The sequence below is a fragment of the Sturnus vulgaris genome, chromosome 2, assembly GCF_052056855.1.
Source record: "Sturnus vulgaris isolate bStuVul1 chromosome 2, bStuVul1.hap1, whole genome shotgun sequence".
Lineage (NCBI taxonomy): Eukaryota > Metazoa > Chordata > Aves > Passeriformes > Sturnidae > Sturnus > Sturnus vulgaris.
In genome coordinates this window covers 112,314,938-112,338,988 of record NC_142244.1, presented here as the reverse complement: position 1 = coordinate 112,338,988, position 24,051 = coordinate 112,314,938, and the positions used below count along the sequence as shown (strand labels likewise).

Here is a 24,051-nt window from a genome sequence, read left to right as displayed (position 1 = left end):
CAGCCCTGCCCCAAGAACTCTTTCCATGTTGACCTTGCTCCTCCTCTGTCTTTGTGGACCTGCCTGATACTCACTGGATCTGACCTGTGGATTGACCTCCACCTTGTCCTATCACCATGGCCTTGCATGGTGATCTGGAAACTTGGGTGAACCTGTGATCTCATGATCTCCTCTGCTCCCTTGCAGGGGAGGATGAGAGAGATGAGCCCTGGCTGGTGAGACCCTGTGGATCCCTGAGGAGACCCCTGTGATTCTCTGTTTCCAGGGAGCTGCTGGCCCTTGCTGCACACGATCATCCCTTTCTGAAGCAGTGCAACAGTGCAAGTGTTTTCTTGGCAAGTAAATAAAAAGCAGAATCACTTTTGTGGATGAATGAAGTCATGCAGAACCCTAAAGTAAAGAGAGTGACAAAAAAGCCACGAACTGGAACTTAAAAGGGGAATGCTGCCAAGCATGGAACTCATCTGCAAGCTTCCCAGAGCACTGACTTCCAGAGTCGGAGATGACTCCACCTTGTTAGCAAAAGAGTCCAAGTCAAGCTTCTTCAGAGTCAATCATCAAAACCAGAAGATATTTGTAATTTGGTATTTGCACTCTTTCATGAATCTTTTTGGCTCTGAAATTGGGCAGCACTTAAAGGAATAAAGCAGCAACCCTGGAGAATGGAGCCCCTTGTTGTGTGCCTTAATCCCATTAGGCAGAACGATGAAACCTGTAGCTGAACTGCAGCAGGATTTTAGCTGCATAAAGAGTTAGTTTGTTTTGATTTTCCCATGTTACCACTGTGTAATCCCCTAGACTGTCTGTAGAATGATTTGAAGTCTGTTGTTTTCTCTCCAGCACTTGGGGCCAAGAGTTACATGAATGAAAAATGTAGCTCATATCTTCAGTCATGGAAGGTCACTGCCACCTGATGCTTCCTGTGATTTCTTTGAAATAAAATGGTAAAAGCTGCATTTCAGCGCCTCTAGTATACACAACGGGGGGAAAGTCAAATTTTAAGAGAACGCTCAATTTTCACACCTTAAAATGGGAATTCTGGGAACTAGTACCAGGTTGCCCTTTTAAACTAAAAAAGCTTTGCAGGATTATCAATCAGATATATTGTAATAGAGCATAGGCAGACCTATAGGGACATTTAGCTATTGACTGGTTACTTGCTGCATTCACATGAGTAACTAGGACTCTGCTGATAATAATATGGAAGGTTACATGGAAAAATGCACTAACTTTGAGTTGCTAAGTAATTCGGAGATTCGCTGTCTGGTCAATGCATTGATTTGGATGTAAATTGCTCATAGTTTGGTGTCCTTATTAGAGTTGCAGTGTTTAGAACAAAAATATCAATATGTTCACTAAAAACTGTAAGTTAAGTTAATGTGCACTGTGTTCATTTTTATCTTTTTTTATTATGTTGCATTTAAAATTGCTCAGTACTTGAGGTTATGAAGTGGGCATTTTTGCATCTTTTTTGTTCTGTATATTAAGGCATGGCTCAGTTTTATAATGCTGAACATCCAAAGGTACTGCAGTCTCACCATGGTTTCAAAGGCTTTTATGAGTTCTCAGCTCCTCTGAAAATCTGTTCATCCTGGATGTCTGCAACTACATTTTAATCAGCTATTTAGGCCTTTATGGTCAGTGCACACACCACCTTATTCCTGTCCCAGGGGAACCACTTAGAAGTCTCTCCTGACTCCCTGTCTCTGAGGCAAAGAGGGATTACAATGAGATTGCCCACCCTCATTTTTTCCTCCTAATATTTCAGTGTTTTGCAGAAAAGGGAAAAGATCTTCAATGCCAAGTTTTCCTGCAGGCCCTGCTGCCAGAGAGGATGCATTTTTTTTTCTCTGAGATAGGATAAATTCTCCTTTCCAGTTCCTCACTTGTGCTTCCAGGCATGCAGTAACCATCTGTCCAAGTGCAGCCCTGCAGCAGCAAACCTGTACAATGCAAACTGGAAATGAAGCAAAACCTCCCAGAGATGGAAGTAAAAGACCCTCTCCCTAGTGACAGCCTGTCATACTAACCAGTGTAATTTGTCCCCTTGTATCCTCGTGTATAAAATGAGTATTAACCCCATTCTCAAGATCTCAATTACACACATGCATTCAGATTGCCCCAAAGTAGTCCGTTCTTTGCTTCCCCCAGGCAGAGTGCATTTCTTAGCTGTTGATATTGAGTGTAAAGGTACTTCTTAAGAGCAGAAAACATTTTATGAATATGTCTTTACCAACCTCTTTTTATAGATATTGGCATGGATCTCTACTCCTCTTGCTTCAAATAGTTTTAATCAGAAGATTATGTACTATATTTCTAAAGTGATCATACAATAGTAGATGATGAAACAGCAAGATAGAGGAAGAAAAATAGAGAGATCCCAGAGCTTACATACAGCTACAGGTGTACCAGTCACAGTTTTGGTTAGATACAGCAAAATCTGATCTCCAAGATGACCAAACATTCTGGAGAGGGCTAAGACTAATTGGGCTGTTTTAATGGTTTTGTCAAAACATAGAGTCAATGGTACAATGGAAATACCAAAAGAATGCTGGTTAAACCACAGTTGCTTTATAAAGTGTTTTGATGGGATTCTGTATTAGGATCAACTTTCCAAAAATATCTCCAGCTGCAGCTCTACGGACTACAGACATTCACCTGCTTGGGAAGGGCATTTCCCTCAGTAGCAGAGTTCTGGCTGGGCTGCAGGCACACAGCACACGTAGAACCTGAGCAAACCACTGTGAAGCTGCTGGAGATTGGTTTGAAAGGTTTGCTTCATCCAGATAGACCTAGAAAATTAGAGAAATCGTGTACACCAGTTGTTTGCCCAGCTAAGCATCCTTTTGACCTCCCTGCTATCTGTTAGCTCTGTGCAAGGCATATCTGCACTAGCATTGACTCAAGGAGGAAGAAGGCAGACATTCATTAAAAAATAACTTAGACTCACTTTAAATTCAACTCATACCTCCAGAGTGAAGTCTTGAGTTGGAAATACAAAATCAGCACTTGTGACATGAAATCAAGGTGATTTATTTTCCATGAGGAGCAGAGATGATGCTGTATTTTCACTTCTTCCCTGTGTCTGTCAATCTCAAATTGCCTGAGACTCCCCAGTCTTGATCAGGCTCAGAAGTGGCTCATTTTTCTGTAGGCCCATAGGTACATACAGAGCAGCACTCTCAATTTCACATGAGGGTTTTTTTAAGCAGCATTTAAAGAAATTCATGAGTCACCAGGTGACACCCTTTGAACAATGAGAGCTTTATTCACCAGTAATGTGAAAATGTGGCCAAAGCTCATAAAATACACTCCACAGAAATCATCTGAAAAGGCAATAAAACACCTCTGCAATAGATTTATTTTCTTGACTGTCTTTGTCTGTACATGCTTCAAAACAAAGGAGTCCTTTTTTGTACACTTTGCACTATTTTGGTCTCTATATCTGATTGGCCTCTTAACTGATGGACCTTGAGCTTTTTGGGTGTGGTTCAGTCTTTTACAGAGAGGTATGTTGACATGATGTCTGATATGGGCCTGGACTCCCAACTCCCACCGTACTTCATTCTGTATTGAAGTCAAGGTTTTGATTCAAGTCCATCTCTGTTAAGAGCTTATTAAAATTTGCAAGCACAGTGCATTTTTTTAGTTGTTAGTCCTGTTTGGTTTTGTATGATACTTCCCTCTCCCCAAATTCCCAAATATGATTTGCTTTTATATGTGCTAAAAAATTCAGCCAGTCCATAATTCTTCCCCAAGTCATGGAGACCATAAGTGGGAGTTGTGCTGTAACCACCAAAAGGGTAATGGGACACTGTTATAAATACGTTTTCATTGTGGCAGCAAGGAGAAACCATGGTTTAGTGATTTCACAATCTTGCAGTGATGTCAGACAGACAGATTACCCTGCAAAACATCCCACAAAATCCTGAAAGGAACTTGAATTGAGACTCAGTTCAAATTTCAACTAGATGAGCCAGATGGAAAAATCGAAGAAGATAAAAAAGGGAGGTTGAGAGTCAAGAGAGTGAGCAGAGGGACAGGATTCCAGTATATTTCCTCCTAAATTGTGTCAGTTTGATTTCTGGCAGACAAAAGCTGAGTTTGTTATTGCATTTTCTAATATTCCAAGCTTTGGGACATTTATCTTTGCTATTTCTCTGCATTTGTCATCACACTATCAGCAGAGTTGCCCCAATAGCTTGTGTCTGGAAGCCAGCTGGCTCTGCTCCGTTGAGGAGACATATCCCTCACATCTCCAGGCACTCCCAAGCCACTGCAATCTTTCTTAACATTGGGGAGTTTTTTCCCTATTTAGGATCATACATATATCTCCTTTGTTGGTTGAGCAAACATCCTCTCCAGGATGAAGAGGCTCAGAATAGAAGGATAAAGGACAAGACTCTGGCACTTTTAAAGTCTGTGGGAATAATGCCACTGACTCCAGTGGGGCCAGAATTTTAGCCAGAGCTTTCCTCCAAAATCAGCATTTGTGTCACATTTTTAACATCGGTATTACAGAGAAAAATCAAAGGGAGGGACCTGCTCTTCCCTCAGCAGCACTCCCTTCTTCAGCAAATGACAGGAGGGAAATTCCTGCTTATTCAAGGTTGTTATCCAGGAACGTGACCCCAGAGCTGACTGAAGCACAGCTCAGAACAGCAGTTACCAGCATTAATCAGTGGTGGAGCCACCAGGAGCTGTTTCAGAGCCTGGGACAGGGACAGCTCTACAGCCCTCTCTGTCCCTGGCAGCCTCCAGCCACCACCCCTGCCCCTCTTCTTGCAGGGCAAAAGTGACCCCGTGGTTCTGGTTCTGAGGGATCACGGCAGCAGGAATAGCTATAAATCCCAGGAACCACTGCAGCTGAGCACAATCTTCCTCATGGCCCTCACCACGAAGACACAGCAGGTTTTCATCCTGGACGTAACCACTCTGTCACAAACCATCCAAAGGGCTTTAAACTGTTAAGCACCTGTACAGTGGGGCAGAATGAAACTCCCAAAAGCCAGAGACTTTAGACTTTAGAAGATGTTTGATTTGGCTTCAAAACCTCTAGCCCATCTTCAGCTTCACTCAGCAAGCTTTTGAATGTTCCCACAAAGCAAAGCCACGAGCCAGAGAACCAAACCAGTCAAGTGCATTAACTTAGCAGCAGCAGCAGCAAGTGCCATTAGAGAATGTGTAAATGTTAAACAACAAGCACCACTAAATCCACAAATAGATTTTATCCTGTTTGCTGTATCTCATGCACATGAAGAAGCGTATGCTTATTTGTTGCCTGGCTTAAATTCTGCTTGGTTTTGTTTTTATAAAGGATTAAAAACAAATGCTCACTTTAGCTCGCTGAAAAAATAGGGTCAATATCTTCATTAATCACCATCAACAGCCCACTCCACCTTTGATCACAGTCACAAGACTCGGAAGATTCACTGTGACACACCTGCCAATGACACTGCAATTCACATTAGCAATCTGGTATGAAGAAAAATGTACCCTGAATTTAAAGTTGCTCTCAAGACTCACAACATAATGGATGTGGTATTTTAAAGTTCATGAAATATTGAAAACAGATATTTTAATCTGTCAAATTAATTGCTAAACTACTTTATGATCAGTATGTTTTCAAACTCTACTAACATTATAGAAGCCTTCTCCTCACTCCTCCTTTCAGTGTCTTTGCATGTTGAATTAACTCTTTCCCAAGAACCAGGTGCCCAACTCCCACTCCTCTGAAGTCTCCTGATCACCATATAATACCTGGCTATAGGATTAGCCCTACAGATAATCGGGCATTTCCTCTAGAACATTATTCCCATTAATCTTATGGCGAAGGACTCTCTCCTGCAGAGTACTCAATTTGACTTGACGGCTCTTTTGCAAACATTTTTTGTGAATAGGCAGGAACAAGAAAGGGAAAAGAGAATGATTGCCACTGTCTCCTCTAACACCTGCAAGGGCACCAAGTGAAACTTGCAGATAACAGGTTCATACAGGAAACCAGAGCTGGTAGTTCACAGAATTAAGCTTTGGAGTACTTTTTATGGGACATTGAGAGTGGCTAAAATATACATGAGCTTTACAAAAAGGGATTAGATATATTCACCTGGAAAAAAAAAATCTATGAAGAAATGTCAAACAAGATGTTCTTTTCACAGAGTGCACTGGTACCATGAGTATGCTAATTCTAAGAAAATAAAAGAAGATAAACCTATGTTAATAGCAAGTTATCCTTCCCATGAATCTTAGTAGGTATTAGGGGGCAAAAAAATAGAATGTATTCCTGATTTAGCAGTATTTCATGCAGGTCTAGGCAAAAGGTAAAAAAAAGAATAGACTACACGATTAAGTATATTTGCTTTAAGAATAATTTAAGAGGTTAGGGCTCCCCTTAGTTTCTTGCATTTTTATATCTGAACACTTTAATTGCCCTTTTATTATATTTGTTCAATAATTTTTACATTCACCTTTAATTATATTTTTTTATTGCACGAGACTGGGATCAAATTTAGATGAACTGCTTTAAATGTAAAGGATTATAAATTCTGGCATATGGCTGGAACATTAAACTGAACACTGTTCCTTTAATATAGAAAAATTCTGCCTGGAAAATCTATAAAATGCCAAGAAAGCCCTTTCTCAAGACAGTCTGTGAGTGCTTATAGGAATCAGCAAGAAGGAGGACAGTGGGAGCTAATCAACACTTCACCAAGTATTTTGACCACTTTATTTTAACTGCCCAGGTTTGCCACGTTATTCCCTGTTCCTCTTAGGGGAAAGCAAAACCCAAGATGAATTCCAGTCTTTTTAACGAGATGGATGTTAAATCTCCTTCAAATAAAATTTTTGCTTTTGTGATATGCTGATAAACACGTGCTGCCTGTATCCAGTGAAGCTGCCCCATCAGAGTGAGATGTCAGAGAGGAAAAGCTTTGCAGCACACTGGATATAAACAACAACAATTTCACAGCACCAAGAGCTCTTAAAAGTTTCATGACTAGTTAGAACTCTAATTAATTAAACATGAGCCATATTATTACAGCTCTTGTACCAATTAAGCACTGAATTGGTGCCCTGCTATACAGAGTGACAATGCTGTTGTCCTTTGGATTTTACATCAGTGTTTGGACTTATTAGTTTGGGTGTTTAATCCAGATTTTCAAACATGGAATTAATAAAAACTGAAGGCTTCCATTATGTAGCCATAGCAGTGGCCATACTTAGTAATTCAATCACTTCTCATGGGCTTGTACTAATTATATCAATTCAGTTTTATTTAAATGCCTTTGAAACATTTTGATTCAGAAGGGGAAAAAAAAACAAACCACAACCAACGAAGAACTTTATATTCACCTCAGTAATGCATTAAGCTCTCAATTTGACCAGCATTTTAACTGCCCTCTTTGAAATCAGCGACTTTTCATTTTCAACTTTACCCCAGATTCTTCTGCAAGGCATTTGATGTTTCCTTCTCCCTGAGGGAGGTAGTGGGTTGGACATAAGGTATTTGATCACTGATACAGTAATAGGTTTAGTTTTCAGCTGAATACATAAATTGGGGGGGGGGGGGGGGAAATAAAGAAAAATGTAGTTGTTATTGTGCGGGCTCAAATTATTAAAATTCCTGGCTTCTAGGTAGGAGTAGCTTCCATAGACCTGATCTGGTATTTTCTGCCTGAAGTTATGACAATTTTTCTATTTAGGTAGAAAATATTTTTTTCCCAGTGAATTTCCTTTCAATATCTTTCATTGCTCCCACAGCTGAGCCACATGCTTTTTCTGTGTGAGATAGGAGAGGCCTGGCAGGCAGTGCTACAAGAATGCTCATGAAAGCTGTAGTGGTATGAAGGACCGATGACAGTCACACATCAACAAGATTTTCTGAGTCACCCTGAGAGCAAGGAAGAGTCCAAGTTAAACAATTAAGATTGGTATGTTGTGTGCTCCTAACCCAGGACAGCATGGTGACAGCCAGGGACAATAATGAGAAATAAAGAAAAATTAAAATAGCCAAAACCAGACTCTGGGGTGTCTGTCACAGCCACTCATGCTTTATCTGGGGGTGTGTGAAAAGAGGTTTCATGGGCAATCCGTGTTTTTTGTTCCCCAAAATATTTTCCCTTTGCTTCACAGGGAAGAGAAATGTGCAAAGCCTCTTTCCCTTGTGCCACTCTACCTTAGAGGTCTTCTACTTGGAAAGAGCAGAGGAGACATCCTGCAGTGCAAGATGGCACACCACATGTGCCCACAGCAGAAGCACTGGAGTTTTTCCTTCTCCCGCCCCAGCCTTCTTGGTTTCTCTGCAGAAGGCAGAGAGAAAATCAGACTGAGGCAGTTTTGGTTCCACAGAGGCCAGGAAACAGTGAGAACATCCCTCTGCTTCTGCAAGCACAATACAGTCCTGTCTGGCCCCTTTTCCCACTGTGTCCTTCACAGTTGCTGGGATCTGTGTTTTCAGCTCCAAAACAACAAGAACTTTCGTTTATCAGATGAGTAATTTTAAGGGTTGTGCAAGGGATAGCTGAAGTGCCTGTTCCCACAGCTTCCACAGGAGCACCAGGTGCTATCACTAGACAAGGGCTTCACAAGAGACACAAGAACACTGATTGTTTCTAATATTTTTTTTGTTGTTTTTGTTTGTTTTGTTTGTTTATTTTTTTGTTACAAATCCAGGACTAAAGACACCTCTTCTTGCTTGGGCAGGAAACTGGTCATGCAATCTAAAGAAGTAGTCACTGATATAAAGTCCAATTTCCTTCCCCTTTCCCTTCTCCTATGAAGGGTACAGCTCAACCAGAACATAGACAGGGCCTTTCTCTTAGGCCTCAGGGAAGGCTCATAAATACCAAATTACCTACTGCCAACAACTGTGCTGGACTATATTTTATCAGCCACATCTGCACCTCTGGTCAGTCAGAAGAACCCCTTCCATGGAATACACATACCAAGCTTGTCACAGAAAAAGTCCTCAGAAAAGCTTCAAACTATTGCCTATATTACATAGTATAAAAATTATTATCTCTTTAGGAGGCACAGCAACTCCTATCCTTGTATTGGCATTTGTAATGACCAGGATAATCTCCAGCCATCCAACTGCCTTTGTCCATGAGAGGTGACGTCCTGAATATGCAGAAGATTCCCTGCTCAACTGTCAGGGCATTAAATGCATTAAAGCAGTAAAAGGACATTGTGGGAGGAGCAGCAGCAAGGATCACATATTTCCTCAGACTGCAACAAACACCAGGCCTGAACACTCGGCAGGAATCCAGATTTTCAGAGGTTCAACAAGTGGGCTAGTCCAGTGCTTCTTCACCACTTCAGACCTGGGAGTCCTCTTCTGAAAATAATTAACAGGCCATCTTGCATAGGGCTGTCACAGCAGCTCATAAATTTACAGCCAGTAAAGAACTCTGAATATTTATAAATTACTCTTCTGTGATGTGTTCATTTGGCACGTGTGTGGAAATGCCCATGTATGTTTTCTGTTGTCCAGTTTGCAGCCATTCCCACAGGCACAGGTGGAGAAGCTCTGGTCCAATGCAGCTGGACAGGAAAGGAGAGGCACCTGTGCCTGTGTGATCCTTGACAGCAGTGTTCCTGCAGCACCAAGAACCCCGATGGGAGTAGCCATGAGCTGTCAGACTAGAAGGACTCAGGGCACCTCTGTTGAGGAGATGAGGAAATTTAATTGCATTTTTTGGGAAGGGATCCCATTGTCCAATAAGGTACTTGAGATACAATAACCAGGAGATTTTAATTTAAAGAAATAAAAGGAGGAAGACTGTTCCCTACCACACAGATATAAAAAAGACAATTTCACGTCTGGATGATTGACTCCAATTTACAACAATCTTGTAACAATAATCATTTCAATAATGTGGCTTGCCAAGGGTTTTAGGGCAGCTAACTGAATTATAGCAAATCTTTACAATTACAACGTTTGTAATGAACGCAGTTAGTGAAGCCTCAGCGGCCTTCCCTTATCATTTACCAGTGAGTGATAGCTCGTTGGAGGAGGCCACCCTTCAGCAAAGAGCAGTGGAGCAGCACACAGACCAGCTTCCAGGAGACAGGGCTGCAGGGGTGGAGGGCACACGGGATGTGCAGAGGCTCCCCCTGCCACTCTTCATCATCCCTGCTAAGGACTGTCTGGAAACTGAAAGAGAGGGAATTTATTTCAGATATTAGGAAGAAATTTTTTACTTTGAGGGTGGTGAGGCACTGGCACATGTTGCCCACAGAAGTTATGGGTGGTCCATCTCTAGAAGTGTTTAAGACCTGGCTGGGGTCCTGGAGAGTACACAAACTGTGCCCTTTGGATATGACAATTTCTCCCCTTTGTAGAAGTCAGCATCCCCCAGCAAGTTCAGTCTTTTTTCAACCTCAGTCAATTACAGTTTATGACTGTAACAGGAAAAACTAAAAAGCAACAAGAAATACATTTTGTCCATGACAAAAGTCATCACAAGAGATTCAGATGTCTCTTCCTTGCTGACCTCCACCATCCTAACAAGCTGGAGAGTCAACGTCCCAGTCATGAGGCCAAATTTTCTCTGTGAGAGAGCCCAGTACTTGTGCATGCACAACTTTGACCAGCTCTCCTCACTCAGGCTGCTCACCCAGGCTTTTCTGAGAGCACAGGCAAGATCTAATGTGGAAATCACCAAACCAAGTATATAAATGTACATGTACATTGCTGATATCCACACTGGAGCCTGTGAGTGAGATTCCTTCATGGTCTACTGAGACAAGTACCAGATTTGCCTTGTTCAGAGGTGACTTCTAAAAACCTGAGAGGTTTTGTCACCAAGAATTGCCTGTGCCTTCAAGCTGCTTTATAGTGAGGGTGGCTGAGGCTGAGGCAAATAACAACAGTGTGACACAGTCAAATGATGTGAAACCCAGCCCAGCAACCAAAATATGTTCCTTGTCTGGCATACAAATGTGGGCTCACTGTACCCTAAGGTTCATGCCTGGCACCTTGCAGCTGCCCTGGTTGCCTCTTCCAGATGTAGGAATATGCTTGGCTACAAATGGACCACATGGATTTGCTGCAGTAATAAATTATACTCTGGGCTTCTGTCTGGAGCACACTTGTTAATGTCAACTTCTGCAAGCTACCAGTGGGAGCACAGGCTGGTAGGGCCTCAGATTCACACTGCAAAGGGCAACCATCTTTTGGTTTGGCACAACCTTCTACCACAGCCAGTAAGTGCACACACACTCTCAACTGGTTTTCTTCATTGGCCTAATGTGTGATATGTGACTGTGTCTGAGACTTGTGAAACTGATTGCTGTCATTATCTAAGTAAATAAGTAATAAACAGAGCAAGTAGAACCTCCAGTGGGCTTTCAGGAGTTCTCTGTAGCAGTTCTGCACCCGGGTCATCTCTGTGTGCTTGTGCTTAAGCTATAAGCACAAGTTATCTCCTTCTGCAGTCGATAGGATTTTGTAACCTAGCAGTGAAAAATCATCTTTTTCATCACCAGCTATGAAAGTCAATGGTTCAAAAATTCCCAATATGCTGAGATCACCATTTCTCCTGTTGATAAATAGTCTTTTCCTCTGTGTTTCTTTAACTCCTGACTGCCTCTGACGGCTGCCTCTGATTCTGATACCCAACATTACCTGAGAAAGCAGGCAACTCTTTATGCTAGGTTTCTGCAGCACCTGACAGGGCAATTTTGGTAATAATAAGGATTCATATCTTTCCAAAGGAGGTTCATAGTGACATAGAGATATCAGTGTCTTCCTACAGGGAGCAAGACTGAAAGACTTGAGTGCTTCCATCTCTCAGCTTCAGGATTTGCTTTGTCACTTGGCAGTATTGATCATTATAAGCCTGGGATATTTATTGTGCTACTCTGGTTTCTTTGCCAGTTAGAGTTATAACTAATTCAGTCAGAATAACCAAAAGCCCACCTTAAAACTTTACTTTTCTGCCCTCATGACTTAACTCTGATGGTTCTTGGCAGACAACACTGCTCATAGTCTGCAGACAAAGCTTGGTTTTCTTAATGTCAGTACAGCGAGCCAAGGTAGCTCTGCATTGCGCAGAAGTACAGCACCCGAGAGGGAGAGAACAAAGAGCTCCCTCACATTTTTGTGTGTTATACGACCATGGAAAGAAACAAAAATACATCCCCAATAAAAATTAGGAGGCCTTTTGTATCGGAATTATTCAAATGGGAGTTTGCTTTTAAGCCTCAAGCTCGAGGTAGTTTTCTTCCACAGCATGGCCTACATTCAGGATATTGAATATATAACTACATATACAGCTGGGTGTATAACTGTGCTGAACAAAGGGGAGAACTGGCAAAGCCCTGCCCCTGAATCTCCTGCCCCAATTAACCTTGCTCCTGCATGGTGCTATAATTGACTTCTGCTCTTTATTAAATACAGAAGCACTTAGTCCATTGCTCCTGAGCTTAGCAAGCTGCCAGCTGAGCCTTTTCTTTGCCCCCTCAGAGGAACAATGAGGCAGAGGGAGAGCTGCAGCTCAGCCCACGCCTCCTCTCCCCTATGGTGTACCCACGTTTGGAAGAGAATGGCAGAGCCTACGTGGGGTGTGCTCTCACAAGCAGAACCAACATTCCCAGCTGCCCTGTCCTTGTCACAAACGCATTTTGTTTCACTAAATTGTTGTGGAGAATATCTCAGTTGCCAGCAGAGAAGGAATGTGTTTCTCCATTATGAAAAATCAAAACTTCAGTTCAATTTCTGAAAGAAAAATATTATTCTTCCCTCTCTTCTGCCTGTTAAAAACAGCTGCAGACTTCCAACCATTGCTGCTAAGAGAAATCAGACTTCCTACTCCAATGGGCAGAATCTTCACCAGGCTTTGCTTGCTGGCAAATCCTCTGCAAGCTGAAGAAAAGAAAATTTTATTTTTTTCAAGAAGTCAATGCATGCACACAGAGCCCACAAACACCTTTGCCAGTGGGTGGGGGTACCTGCTGTGAAGAAGGGTTTGAGCTATCACTGCCACATGAACCATCAGGGGCACTCACTGCGGGCCAGAGAGCAGAAGGCAGGCCCTGAAATTGCTTCATCTTTGGTTGTCCCTGTCAGAACGAGGGTTTTATCTACTCCAGGGAAAATGGAAGGAAATTCTAGCATCTTCCCCAGCCTGGCCTGGCACAGAAGCAGGGGTTAGCCCAGTCTTACTCTAAAAATACCAAATTAGGACAGCAGAAAGGCACAGTCTCTGATCTCCCTTTAGAAAACACAAGCTGACAACAGCTCAGCTACCCAGAGGTGAACAGGAGCCAATGCCAGAGAGTGCAGTGGTAGAGAAACAGCCAAGGAAGGGGTTGATTCCTCCAATGCCTCGGGCACTGTTTTTGGATTAGAAACTCAGAGCTGGGGATTTTTTGTTGAACTGAGTTATTTTTTGACGTTAGCCTTGATTTTGTGATTGAGCTGTGATATCCTCTCTGGGAAAAAGGGACAAGGTCGTCCTGTCTTGTGGCTTTCTTTGCCAGCTCTTCTGGCCATTCTACATAAATGTTTAGTCAAAGCAAATGCAACAGGTTGTATTTCTAAAACAAACATGCTTGGAGATCTGAAAAGTAAGCCAGTATTTTCCAGCCAGGGGTTGTTATAGTCCTGACTATTAATCCAGTAATAGAGTTTGGTTCTTCACCAGCCCTCATATGTGTCAAAATCACCTGAAATATTTTGGAAAAGGATCACCTACTGTTGTTCCTTGGATAGATTTTTCCTTTTTACCACAAAGATATTGTTAATTGACAGAGTATGAAAGGGATTCAATGGCAATGAAAAAAAAGCAAGTTTCATTTTTAAAGTGGTGCCATCAAATATCACAAGCTTTGCCACTTTTCTCTCCCTTGGTGAATACTGCATCAGAGAGACAACTTCCCACATATCTGGTTAAGAAGTAACTGTGGTAGCTCCACATGATTCATTTTAAGTATTTCACTTCCCCTCACTGATAATGTTACCTATTCGTTCACTGTGTTCAGAGGAAAGGTCTAAACATGCCCAAACTACAAGCAAAAGGATCTTCAGAAGTTCTGTACATGTTCAGAAGGGTCTTTTTACTCAGCAGGCTGCTTTTTGGATACCAGGAGTATTTTAATAAAAGAATTTCTGTTCAGATCTCCTATACATAAAAAGAGCATTCCAGGGTGAAATACAATTAAACACCTCAAGCATCATTTTTCTAACATAGTTTTTCTAGGCATATTTTTCTAAATCTCATATTGAAACAAGTTGAAGAAAAATTTTTTTTAAAAAGTATTATTTATTCTTTTGTCAAAGAGAAATTTCTGATCTTCAAAGTATGAAAAGGTTCTTCTACGTTTCATCTACTAAGAGAAGCATTCAAGGAAAATGTTCCCAATAATGATGTTCAAAATCTGCTCCTGCCCATTCTGTCAACATACTAGTTTTCAAAATTCACTTATGACCAATAATACTGGGAATAGAGAAAATAGAGACTAACTCTTGACAGGTCCATCCTTTTTTTCTAGTGCAATAGGAGACACTAAAGGATTTGACTTTATCCCATACTCCATTAAAAAAAAATCTGTAAAATGAGTCTGACCATGTTTTTCCATGAGACCTCACAAGAAATCATTTTCATAGCCTTATAGAATATTTTGGCCATTTTTTGCACTATTTCAGGTGACCCATAAGAAGTTTGTCTTTCCCAAACTGTTTATCATATGCTGTTTCTGCCTCTTCTGGACCTCCTGGGAGATCTTCTGGGCAAGTCTCAAACCCTCAGCTCCCCAACCTCTGCCTCTTCAGGGATTAGAAGTGAATAATGCTTCTGCCTAATCCCAAATTAGGCAGCCAGCTGTCCTACAACCGCTGTAAAATATTGATATATGTCACAGAGACTGACAGCAGCTGTATGGGCATGAGGGATGACTCTGGAGCTGAGGGAGCTTTTGTATTCAGCACTCACAGCTCCTGCTCTGGAATGGTTGTTAAGACTTCCAGCACAGATGCCAATTATGACAGACAGCCAGACACTTGACCTCTACAGCTCTAAATTTTGTAGCTGATCACAGAGCAGTCGAATGGGTGATGACTTTTAGTCACATCTGCCTGGTCTGAATTTAAGGCCTTAAGCACACTTGAGAACAGAAAGACCATTTTCCATTACCAAAGCCATAAGGCTTGCTTGAAAACATATTGACATTAGAAGGCAGGCTAAAAGCAGCATTTTATCTTTGAGATTTTATTAATAAGTCATTATTTCCTATCTAGAGCTTACATTATAAATGTTTAGTCTTACAGTTCAGGTCTAAATTTCACAGATTAGATCTAGGAGCAGTATTATAGATATGCTTTAAAATAATTTTCTGTAAGACAAATAAATGCTACACAATTCATTCTTGTGCAATTAAAAAAAAAAAAAAGGCAAGAAATGGTCAAATCAACATTAACAACTGCCAAATGGATTCATCCCATATAAATGACACCTCTGTCTAAGCCTCAGAAAGAGGAGGATGGACTGATACATATTCCTTGTGTAACATAGCTTTACATTTATCCAAAGAGGTGTCTCTAGCCCAAAGGTTAATGTCAGAGGCAAAAGAGAACAGTTCAAAGGCAATGGGCACTCTTGCAAAATGTCCAGTTGGGCAGACAAAAGAAGCAGAAGCTAAAAATAGAAATGTGTCAAGATGAATCTTTGGGACATCACCTATCCTGTTCAGAACAACATGCAGGAGTGAAAAGCTCATTACTGTTCACTGGTTACAAAATGAAAAACAAAATTTAGGAATGAAACACAATAGTTTTAAGGCTGCATTCCTTAAAGATGCCCATGAAGTTATTTGTTCTGTATATTTTAAGTGAGACACTTCAAGTCATCACATTTAGTGATGCTGTTTTGTGGGTACAGCAAATGTGAAATTCTTCCTACATCCAGCCCTAGGTCTGCAGTGCCTTTGATAGAAAGCCACCTGCCACAGGCTGGGATCATAAAATCCTAAATACACAAAGTGAGCACAGCTTTGGAGAAGCTCAGTCCTTAAGTAAATTCTTGCACCTAAATTTTTATCCCTAGTTACAAGGGTTACTATTTCAAATATTTTCCATAACATGGATGCTGTAATTTAAGTGATAACAGAAGTAGAGGCCAAAATGTCCATGAAATGCACCTTCACTGTCACTGCAGTGGCAGCATGATGTTAATAATGTGAGGGAATCTTGTCACTCTACAAAGTTCAGCAAGGCTGGCAGGAGAGCAGTCATGCTGAATACCAGAAACCAGGGGCTAACACTGAAAAACAGAAAAAATTGCACTCCCAAGAGCATATATTTAATTTCAGACATGTCTTTATAAGAAGTGTTTATACAAACAACTGTGAGGAGCTCACATTTTTTTAATGTAAAAGAATACAGTAACAGACATTAATTTAGAGAGCACAGATTCCTGGGAATTAAAAGTTCTTTTCCTCTCAGATGCAGAGACATTTGCTGAATAAATAAGCAGGAAATAGAAGCTGATGGTATCTTTAAGGAAATGCATACAATACATTAAGATATATGAAAAATCAAAGTAATAGTTTTTATTTGGCAAAGTAATGTACCCACTCTGCTGCCCAAGAGCATAAAGGCTGTGGCTGTGTCCCAGCACTCAGCTCCCCTATGCCAGGAACAGGAATAACTTCATTGTGTGATTCTGCAAAGTCTGGGAGCGGTTTCCCTGATTGTTTTTCCTAAAGAAGAAAAAAATAAAAATAAAAAAAATATATTAATAAGAGTATCTCACAGAAACAAGAACCCATTTAGGAGGTCTGCTAAGAATGCCAGCTCTTCCCCTGAGGTGTGGAAAACTGTGGCAATGGAAGACAGGAGAAATTATATAAAGGTGACACTGTTAAAGTAGATTGTTCTTTAATTGTCTGCCCTGGGCAAATAATATCATATTTTTCCATTCTTCACTCTGCTTCTCCCCCACATCCCTGACACTAATGTAAAGTTTCGTGTTCTGACTATTAATAAACTGGTAATGCTATAAATTCTTACATCTAGTTGAATAACACTGACTTAACAGCCCAACCACTGATCAAATTTATTTCTGTGTAAAGGAAGAATGTCTGCTTTGATATCAGTGGCACTGTATTAGCTTAAACTTGAAGATCAGAGTCACTCTTAAGATTCCTGTCTAGGATAAAGCTTTTTTCCTCTCCTGTTCATTTCTCCGCAGTCTGAGGCCAGTTTAATTTGCAAGAACCATATTGCTTCAAGAGCAGACTGCAGGCAAATTCCCACCAGTTTGATTGAAAGGTGAATTTTAAGCTGATGCAATCAAGCAACAGGAAAATAGAAGATATTTTGAAACTTCTTTCCAAGGAGGTATTTCAACTGGGTTAAGAGTAGCTCACACTGATTTAGCCTAAGAGGAAAAAGGAGCTTGCACACCTGTTACAAGGTTTGTCCTCAGCTCGAGGTCACAGCCCACCAGCTGAGGTGCAGGAATTAACTCAGCACCCACCCTCAGTCCTTTGAGCACAAAGGGGCAGCAGCTCCACAAACAAGTCCAGCCCAAATGTGAGCACCTGCCTGATCTTAGCTGAAGTCGATTCCTTCCTCATTCGTCCTAACCCCAAATAATCCATTATCCCTCTGAAATACAAATACCTCTACAAGCTTTGGGCTTGTTGACCAGATCAAATACAAATTGATTCAAGTTGCATCAATACAATTTACTTAAGTTTCCTCACTTGTACCACACTCCATATCCTAAGCTTGGGTATTTTGCCCATGATCTCAATGCAGATTTAAATAGCCTCTTGTTAACCAACACATGTTCTGTGCCTCACAGTGAGGCTCCCAGAAATCCTTATCCCTGTTTTTGTTGTGCCTGATCCTGGACCTGCTATGCATTTCTCTTGGATCTCATAGCTGTGATGTCTGGGAGAAGAGCAGCTTGAAGGATCAGCCTCCAGAGTCCTGATTATGGTGGATACAGAGAGATCCACGCTCCCATCAACAGCACCACAGTCCCATGCTGAGCAGTGCTTCTCCTGCCCTCAGAGGGAAGACCTCTAAGAAAATATTCTTCATATTTTCAATGTGTGCCTACAACTCATTCCCTAGAGTTATACTTTTGCCTTGCTATATGCCTAAAATCAAAATTTCACTTGCTTGCTGGCATCCAGCACACAGGAATGTCTTGTTAGTCCTCCTTTGAGCATCTCTCCAGTTGGATCTCTGACATTTTTATTCAAACTCTTTTTTTCAGACTGTAGCACCTTGATAGCAATATTGTTTTGCATCCTCACTCTAGCCTCTGATTTTCTCATCACAGCAACTTTATTTTCTGTGCTGAATGCTCTAGGAACAGCTGCTGCAATTCCACCAGGATATTCCTCCCTCAGTCTGGCTGTCGGGAGGCTGCAGGTGTTCTCCAGCCCCACAATTTCTGTCTGTGCTGATGGATGATCCAAAACTTCCTGGGTATTCCCTGCATTCAGGTGTGCCAGGGAAGTGTTTCTGCAGCCCACACCAGCCACAGGAGCACCTAAGAAAGGCTATTTCCACAACAGGGTCTCAAGGAAGCCTTCCTTTTTAAAATTTCAGGGATCTCAACCTCTGCAACAATGCTGCTGCTATAGTAGCCCAGGTCTAAGTCTGCTTGGCCTTTACTACACGTCCTGCCTTGCTCCCAGATGTTACATATTTGAGGAGAAGCCTGTGGAAAGCCCACCCTGTGCCCCACCAGATCACAGAGGGTGCTGGCTGGACCTTGTCTCCAGGGCATGAGCTGGTCCCTGTGCCTCTCAAAGGGGACACCTCATCTCCTCAGCACCCCAGCCTTACGTCTAGCTGCTGGACTTCATGGGAGCAGGCAGGAATTTGGCATCAGCATTTCCTCACAAGTGCAAGGGTTTGCCAGTCAGCCTGAAACGCTTTTGAAAACTAGACCAGTGTTCTGCAAAGAAAGAATAAGCTTAATGAAACAGTCTTGGAACAAATTTATAAAAATGAAAAGGAAGTGCTCTCTCTCCCAGCTAACTGCATGCTGGCTGCTCTCCAGTTGCTGCTCTCTTTATTTCATCCAGCTGAAGTGCTGTCGGGGCCTGTCTCAGCTCCAAGAGCCACAATCAGAGCCTGGAAAGCCTGAGCAGTTAATGTTGAACTCAAACACCTTCATTATTGTCCAGCTCCTTAGGCAAGGTGCAGAACAGGGATGCTGCCCTGGGCATGCTCCCATTCCCACAGACCCCTTCTCTCTGCAGGCTGTACAGATGCAGACATCAAACAGAGTGTTACCTGCAGCTGATAAATTCAATCAAGAGATGCAAACTGTGGAATTGTTACCTCTTACAGCCTGTCTTTAGGAATTTGGATATCCCCTGGCATAGGTCAGTCACATCCTGGCATCTCTGTGTGGCCAGTGAACTCCAACCTTTCCTGATCATAAACACAGGGAATAACAACTGGGTTAGCAATTTTCCCTGCAAGTAGCCCTTGTACTCTCTGTCGATGAGATGCTATCTGCACCCCAGCTGGGTGACATTTAATCCTGAATCCACTATGATGAAACATCTCTCCTGCCAGAAAAGGGTGTGCTTACCCCAGCAACACTTCTCCACCCCTTTCCCTACAACCAGCACAGCTCTGACCCTGTGAGCAGCCAGCTCAGGCCAAGCTGCTCTGCAGTCCGGGCTTTGCTTGCTGAAGTCCCTGAGCCAGCACATGGAGGGGTGAACACACAGCAGTGCCTGCTAAGGAAGCAGCTGGAGCCAGAGGTCTCTGTGGACTAGGGGAAGGGGAGTGGGGCCACTGATTTCAGGAGCAGCCCATGGTCCAAGTCAGCTTAACCACACACTTCATGCCCATTCCTTACACCTGAAAGCTGCATTTTGTACAAACACAAAAAATCACTGCCATGTACTGTACAAAGGATGTGATTAGAGACACAGGTGACAGGAGGAGAGTGGAGGACAAGTTCCTGATTTGACTGACCAAGTTCTGATGCCAGGCTTCACACCTTCATTGCTGAGTCCAAGGACATGTGGCATACCCGCACTAAACCTTTAGCAAAGCAAACCTTTAGCATGTGCATAGGTTGGACATTTATTCATTTCCCACACTAGATGCTGAGTTGGGCAATTCTGCAGCTCCTTTGAGGCTCATCTTTCCATCACACCATGATGTCACATCACCATTCAATGCATCTCAAAGCTGCAGCCTCCAAGGCTCTGCTCCACACCCAGTCAGAAGCAACACTCAAATGCACTTCAGCCTACAGGTTTGTAAACTCACACACGGCATTGTTACAACAGGTTATGAAATCACTCCCATGCCTGGCTTTTGTAGTTTCATGTTTAGTTTTGGTGAAAACAGTGAGGGCTTTCTTGAGGAGCTGTTCTGTCGTCTCTGTTACAGGGGTAGTGGCAAATGTCACTTGAGTCTTCACCTACCAGACAGCTGAAACTCAGTCTGGTACCTGTGGACTTCCATTTTCAAGTGCTTGTTGCTCGACTGTTTCAACAATTTAGATAAGCTGGAAAAATGCATCAAAGACACACACCAGCCTTCTGGTAATGGATTTGTTTCAAGCTACTTGATGAAATATGGAGAGCAGCAGCTAAATCTAGCAATGACTGATGCCAAAAGCTCCCATCAGTGGTGAAGCCCTGCCTCAGCACAGTGTATTAAGTTTAGAAGTGAGCCTGAAAGGTGCTGGGGAGACACTGAGTAAAATGTTGGCATTTTACTTTAAGAACCATTATTAGAGTGGAAGATTAAGCCTTAATAAAATATGTTTTGTACCTACTCTTAGTAAATCAGGGGAAATTGACAGTCTATATAGGAGAGGAAGACTAGAATTCAGCTTTGCAAGCAGACTGAATTATTTCTCACTACAGATTTGAGGTTATTGGCAGACAGCCCATGTTGCCATTTACTCCTCATAGCAAGCATGTTTTAAAAAATACTTTCCATATAGACAGACACCCTGTAGCCTCTGAGACTCCAGAGATCTGCCATGTAGGCCCTCCTGCCCTTTGGAGGCTCCAGTTTGATTTCCAGGTAATACAAATCAGAACTGAAATTGCAATTATGTCTGTAGCAGAAAACTGCTGGTTCCTTCTCCCCATGGCAAATAACCAAGAGAAGGGCAAAATGTTCCCAAGGAACGAGGAGATGCACTCTGCTTTCTTTCCTCCCATGAGCTACAAACAGTGCCCCTTACAGTCCTGAAACTTGCTTTGAATAGATGCCACTGTGTCCTTATTGGAATAACATCTTCATTTGTAACTGGGGAAATGCTAGGCAGAGAAATTGATAATTGTAATGTTTGCTTATACTTGATTTTTATTTGTCTTCTTGTCTTTCTCCTTTTTATATTTTAGACAAGAATATCACCATATTTAAATGCCTCTTTGGTTTCTATTAAAATAACTAATGAAACATTTCCTTTCTCCCACCCTTAAAAGAATTTTGCTCATTGAGATATCTTTTTACCACTCTCCTCAGGGAGAAGGAGCACTCTGAGGCCTATGCAGATCTATCACCTATGAGGTTTTCTCAGCAATACATTATGGCTGTGTGTTAGTCCCTCTTTAGAGAGACCCTTAGGCTACTGCTTTTTTGTATTATCAAAATAGAATTGCACCCACTTCTGGGTTGCTAATTGATGCAAATTATACTGACATAGCTGGTGAATTTCCTGCTTGAAATTAGCAACCATTTCAATGGAAAATCGTTAAAAAAGAGAAGGACTAAGTAAATAAAAAATGCTGTTTGTTGTGTTGTTGGCTAGGCTGAATCTGCTAATGTTTTTAAAGTACTTTTTAAGTTATTTTCTTTTAATCAGCTCAACTAAAGACCACTGTTTTAACATTAATGTGTGATCTGGTTGGGTTTGTTTGAAAATGTTGCTGGACAAGAATTTGCACAGTACAAAAGCTGTGGGTATATCAGTGCTCAGGATGGAGGGAAAGAGGAAAAGGGGAGAATAGGGGAGGCAGGGTGGGAAGGAGACAAGGTGTTTTATTACAGGCAGCCAACATATCCACATTCAACACTAGGATTAGCCAGAACTTCCTTCTCTTCTTGCATTTTTTCATGTAATTAGCAGACTGCTTTTTAGAAGCCAAAAACTCAGAGAAAAGATCCAGAAAAACGTCTGTTTTAATAACTATTTTCTTCTGACTCTCCCAAAATATTCTCCTTTCAGTTGGCCAAACAGACTTCTAAGAACAAGTTCCCCAATAGCTTCCCTTTCCTGCTCTTCCTCACACTAACCCCATTATTTCCAAAGCCATCTCAGCAAAGCAGTGTTTTGAATTTTTGTAAAGGACATGAATGGAGAGCCTTGACCATTCCTAGACCTCTTCACAACACAGGCATGAACTGTAGGTCAGCTCTGAGCAGTAACCAAAATTCACTGCACAAAAGGGAGGTGCTGAGGAAACCTGTAACCAAAGCATTCAAAATTATGAATAATTCCCCATCCAGTCTTTTGTAGGAAGAATGTGCACTCAGGACAGGTACAGCCCAGAGCAAGAAGCTGCATCACTGCCAGAAATGAATGGATCTGGGGTAAAAGACCTGTTTCCTGACAGTTCAGGGCTGATGGTGAGTGTGCCTCAGGGTGGGAAGGCAGCAAGGATTGCTGTCCCAGGGAGCTTGTGGAGGGTGAGGTGCCATGTTGAGGAACATTGATTTTTGTCTCTTACTCCAACCCACAACCTAGAGAATCACCGAGTCATTTAGGCTGGAAAAACTCTCTAAGATCAAGTCCAGCCATTAACCTGGCATTGCCAAGTCCACCACCAAACCATGTCCCTGAACACCACATCATCTTTTTTTAAATATCTCCAGTGATAGTGCCTCAGCCACTTCCCTGGGCAGCCTGTTAGAAGCTGGCAAGTGCTCAAGTGTTGCCTAAAATAGATTAAATGTGTAAATGTCTCCTTCAAAAAATGTGCCTATGATGCTCATGGGATGGGCACTTCTCTTGGAAAAATCTTGTCACTCTTTCCTTACTCAAAACACTTCCCCTTTGAAGTTCACACATTGCATGCCAGCACGGGAGTGTCTTCTAATCTAATGCTAGCAGGAGAAAAAAACAATGATCCTAAATCTCATGATGCAATTGTGTTTCCCCTGGGAAAACAGGCAATCTTGTAGCTGTAAACTTCCTCTTCACCACACTCTTGTTGTGCCCTTTACGCTCTTAGTTCTTTAATCTCAGCGATAGACTTGTGACTAATATAACATTTTAAGAGCTTTGGAGCAAGGATCACAGCAATTTCCTGGAGCTAGGATGAGATTACAACATTCAAAGATGCGATACATTAATAAAAACAAATTAATCTGCTACAATACAAGGAATATCTTGAAGCATATTTATTAATTCCACTGGGATTATATGAACTGCTGAGGTCCTTAGGAATTTCTCGTATTGTGCTGTAATTTATGCTAGAGAGACTAGACCTGGTACCAGCCTGCTTATCTGTCTGCAAACAGGTCAAGGATTAAGTGTTATCAGTGCATTAATAGACTTGCCTGGAGAGAACAAGGGTAAATGCATCATCAACAAAGACAACCTTGCTAAAGTTGAAAATCGTTAAGTTTCTAAAATCTGTTGCAGAGTATGTCGAGTACATTGGCTCCCAGCATCGTGTACCTCCGAAGAGAGAAAATGCAGTGGCTTCCCAAGTGGAATTCTCTGTGGGATGAGAGCACAGGGCACCTGCAGTAAACCTGCTCAGCTGGAGAGTCCATGGGCAGCTGGGCTGGAGCATCCCCCTCCATGGAGGGTGAGAGAGGGTCTGACAGGGACAGCAGAGAGGCCAGGCTGCTGTGTCCGAGTCTGCTCATCTCTGGGCTGTTCCTGGGGTTTGGAAATCAAACAGGACTGCTCCATGACGGTCCTGCAAGGGGATTTCCACCAGAGTTGTGTGGATATAAAGATCTCCATGGCTTAAAAAATTATTTACATCATTTTAAGTCTTCCTTGCTCTGACCCCCCAAGACGCTGTTTGGCCTCTTGTGACCACATCTCCATGAGCACCTGTGACCACACCTCCATGAGTACCTGTGACCAC

The 24,051-nt window shown here is 42.1% G+C and overlaps 1 long non-coding RNA gene across 4 annotated transcripts in view; it reads right to left on the bottom strand.

The window, feature by feature from the left end:
* Positions 1-9,174: 9,174 nt before the first annotated feature.
* The window catches only part of LOC148224971 (uncharacterized), a 104,691-nt gene continuing 89,814 nt past the window's right edge, over positions 9,175-24,051 (bottom strand). For 2 of the 4 annotated variants that reach the window (XR_015801850.1, XR_015801841.1), the window contains 3 exons: positions 16,577-16,701; positions 9,992-10,156; positions 9,175-9,663 (listed from right to left, as the gene is read on the bottom strand). This is a non-coding gene — a long non-coding RNA (uncharacterized LOC148224971). Of the gene's footprint in view, positions 9,664-9,991; positions 10,157-16,349; positions 16,702-24,051 lie in introns of those variants that run through there. The other 2 variants (XR_015801851.1, XR_015801844.1) reach the window with 2 other exon arrangements.